Source organism: Acyrthosiphon pisum, unplaced genomic scaffold (assembly GCF_005508785.2).
Source record: "Acyrthosiphon pisum isolate AL4f unplaced genomic scaffold, pea_aphid_22Mar2018_4r6ur Scaffold_1596;HRSCAF=2088, whole genome shotgun sequence".
Taxonomy (NCBI): domain Eukaryota; kingdom Metazoa; phylum Arthropoda; class Insecta; order Hemiptera; family Aphididae; genus Acyrthosiphon; species Acyrthosiphon pisum.
The window spans coordinates 12,980-17,421 of record NW_021764841.1 but is presented as its reverse complement, the minus strand read 5'-3'; the positions used below and the strand labels follow the sequence as shown (position 1 = coordinate 17,421).

The 4,442-nt window shown below is 27.5% G+C and overlaps 1 non-coding gene across 1 annotated transcript; it reads right to left on the bottom strand.

Annotated features, from left to right (window-relative positions):
* Positions 1-3,175: 3,175 nt before the first annotated feature.
* LOC115034610 lies at positions 3,176-3,294 on the bottom strand. The gene has a single exon (XR_003839949.1). It is a non-coding gene; the product is annotated as a 5S ribosomal RNA (ribosomal RNA).
* Positions 3,295-4,442: the final 1,148 nt, after the last annotated feature.

The following is a 4,442-nucleotide window of genomic DNA, read 5'->3' as shown; positions in this document are numbered from 1 at the left end:
ACAGATTATTAAGGTTGTAACTTGTAGGTACAACAATGAATCGGCGTATAACAGAAGCACTAAGTATATTATTATTATTATTCATTGATGGCATTTTTACAAATTAAATACAAAATTCTAATGTAAATAACTTCTTTAATTATCAACCCATAATTATGAATGATACGTCAAAATTCGTTAAAAAAAAAATCCTATATGAATCATATTTCAAAAATATAGGTTCCCATTTGAATTTTAAAAGTTACCCCTAAAATCTCCCCTTTTTAATTAATAAAAAAAATAATTAATATCAAATTAGTTTAGAGTATATGATTCAAAGAGGTTTTCACATAGGTCATTTTTTTCTAATTTAAGTAGATCATGCTGAAATCTGCTGTCACATGAAATTTGGAACACCCTGTATACATCGATGCGCCAAACATGCACTGCAAGTGGGTTTAATGTACTTGAAACGTACGTTTATTTGTTTTAAATGTCTACCCTCGAAATCAAAGTCTAGAGTATAGACACTCCACCGCGAGAGCAGTGTAGGTACATTATTTAATGACAATAATATATTACATTGGCGTAATTTAGCGACTTGTTTCGTCGGTGTTGGACATCGGGTGAGGTGGCGAGCGTCAAGGAGATGCACCGTCCTTTGCACGACGTGAAAATAAATCGTCATATTAATTTACTCGGATAAGTATGTAATACTAATTACATTTTTATGATGAATCGAAAAATACAATATGGGAAATTCTGAAGTACCAGCCCACACGACATTTCTATCAGTGATCAACTTTAAACGTTTAAAAGGAATATATAATTTGCGAACTATACATCGACATCAAATTCAATGGATACGAACTTTATGTACAGAGAAGACAATACAAATTATTTATTATGCTTTTACTGCATCATTTATTAATACTATAAAATATACTATATAAAATATAATATATACTATACAAAATATAGTAATTATATTTTGATAGACACTCTTGCAGTACTTTTTCTCCAGAAAAACACATTCAGTGTAGGTAAAATAACGAATAAGTAATCGTTCATTACGAATATAATAAGAAAATATTATTACACATTTTGACGGCATTTGAAGAAATGACAAATATTATTAAAAACAAGATTACAAATAATTGGAATATTTTATGTAAGAGTACAAATGCGCAATAACATAATAAGTAAATACTATCATAGTCGCTGTTGATAGGACTTAATTATTATAAACTGCAATATTATGGGCGAGCGTAAATAAATTTCTTTGAATATAATACGTAATAAATAATAATAACAGTACTTAAGTCAGGGGCGGACTGGCCCAGGGTGCTATACACCAATTAGCACCCCGGGCCCCCGTTTGTATTTATGATCCGGGCCCCCGATTACCACAGTCGGTACCTATACGGTATAATACTGGTATAATACGGTATTATACAAAATAAAAATAAAATAACATATTTCAACATCTCTACAAATAAACAACATGTTATTCTTAATTTTTTTTTATGTTTACTTATAAAACTAAGGGCTCTTTCCTAATTTAGGTAGGTTTGAAAAAAAATTACGGGCCCCTAATTAATTTTGCACCCCGGGCCAAAAATAGCCAGTCCGCCCCTGACTTAAGTTATTGCTTATTAGTTATTATGATAGATACCATTTGATTGTTATTTTGTGCGTCGTTCGTGTGATATAAACATATATTAATAAATTATTCTACATATTACCTATTCCACCAATAAAGTTATATTGTAAAAAAATTCTACAAAATTAAATTAAATAATTTTGTAGTTAACAATTCATAAAATATTAATACTTAAAGCTCGAAATTTATATTATTTTATTATATGTAGGTATATGTCGTAGTTACTAAATGGTTCTTAAGTTTTTTATTTGTGGCACATTTAATGTGCCTGTAAAAGCAAACGATGTGATAGTTTTGAATTAAAGGTAGCGCATGAAATGTAACAGCCGTTATCAATCACCATCGCTCATTGTCCCACTTAACTGAATATAACTCAAATCAAATTTAATAATAAATGTGTGATAACTATTTTATTTTACAAAGTAAATGACCGTTAGCCATATTTTGGAAAAAAATTATGAGATGTCAAATATTGGAATCACCATTTCTCAAAATATTTTCGTGTGTATTACGCATTTCCATTACATGAAATGTACAATTTTTTATGAAAAGATCGATTTCACAAAATAGTTGTGACACCAACACTGTTTTTGGTATATTTTCTTACAGTAATTCAAAAAAAATCAAACATATTATGTAACATAAATACATTTTATTTTTTAAGCATTTTAAATTCAAATTTTGATGCAGTTTATTTCAATGTAAAATAATAGTTTTAAATATTTTGTTTTAATTCAATAAATATTAATCATATAAATTTGAAACCTTACTTTATTATTTATCACTCATATAATAATTTTCTATATTAAACAATGACATTTTCAAAATATTTGGATTAATTGTAAGCTATTTATAAAAAATTGAATTTTTTTAAATATTTTTTATCGATTTACGTTGTTAACATTTTTAATGTTCAATAACCTTAACAATGTACCTTCAATATTTCTCATACGTTTATCTTATAGTAAGGTGTTATCTGTAATTTAAACTAAAATGTCTACATTATTGGATATTTATAAACGAAAAATACTGATTCTTCTCTAACGGTTTTTGTTATTTTGTTGAAATACTTAACACTTTTCGATATTAAGCATGTATTATTTTTAATGTTCATTTAAAAAAAATTTAGTTTTTATGTTTATTAGAAAGTACCTAGGTATACAAAAATATCTTTTATAGTTGAATCCACTATTCGAAGTTCAGTTTATAGTGATTTGATTCCAGTCAATAAATTATGTTGGGCTAACCATAATGATAGGTTACTGATATAATATAATGGAATAGAATTCTAACCAACAATTATTTAATTACAATATAAATTTTGTCAACTTAATTAATTTATAGTATTCTTGCCTAAGTATGAAGTTAGTCTGCCTTAAATGTATGATCAAGATAATTAAAAAGAAAAAAAAAACTAGGCGTTAATTTAAACGGGTTTGGCCGTTTTAGCAAATACTGCTGATAATATAATATAAATACTAAATAGTAAATAGCACAAAATCAAAATGAAATAGTCTGTAATCTAAAAAAAAATGCCAACGGCACGTAGTGTTCCCAAGCGGTCACCCATCCAAGTACTAACTACGCCCGACGTTGCTTAACTTCAGTGATCGGACGAGAACTGGTGTATTCAACGTGGTATGGTCGTTGGCGGAATCATCGGGTATTAGCAGATAAAGATAACATCATGAAATATTTTATAATAATATATTATGTACTAGCTGATCCCACGCACTTTGTTGCCAGTAAAAAATTACAACTCATATAGTAACATATTGTGATGGTTAAACTCCTTTTGGATATAAATCACTTTAGTAAGTGCAACTCAGCTCCCCCTCCCCTGGTAGGCAATACGACAGCATATCAAGTAGGCAATGTGCGAAAATTCAATTTTATGCATGCTCGTTAAATAGCAACTATTTATTATTATTAAAACTAATAGCAACTATTTATGAACAAAAATGTTCATCGTAAATCTAAAAATAAATGTTTGAGCATCTCACCGGGTTGGACCTCCCATAAGCTGTAATATTAAAACAAATGTAGTTAATTATATAACGATTGTACATTTGTACCTATTATTTGAACATTGCTATTGTAATAAATAATAATAATAATAATAATTATAATTTATAATCACCCGATCTATATTATATTTTAAAATAAATAAATGCCTAGGCACCATAAACTTAAAATAGAATATTGAACTAAAATTAAATTCATACCTATAATCTACAAATATATTTTTAAACACTGCATAAACAATTGATAAATAATAATTCCATTTAAAAAATTCAACTAGAAAACTGAACCGTTTACCTTAAAACAATAATATTAAACATTATTATGTACAAATATTATATATTTTAATGTAATATTAACACAAAACAGAGTTTAAACCGGAGTTTAAACCACAGTTTAAACCGTAGTTTACGTGGTTTTGCGTCCACCACTACCAGGGTCCCATGTGAACGGGTTACCACGGAACACTCGTGTGTGACATAAAAATATACTATGAATGTTTTTTTAAAGTTTATTCAAGTTATTGTATTTATTAATTAATTATCATTGTAATTTATAGTAGTAGCCAGTATAGGTGAGTAGCTTACAGTTATACATATAGATACACAGTATACACTTAATCTAATACTATAAAATTAATATAATAATATTATAATGTAGTTATTGTTAATCTTCTATCCATCATCCGAGCGTTGTATACACAATTCCATTATTATGCAATAATATTATAATTTATCGAGACGAATGTATCCAAATGCGAATTTTAATTAGACAAGTG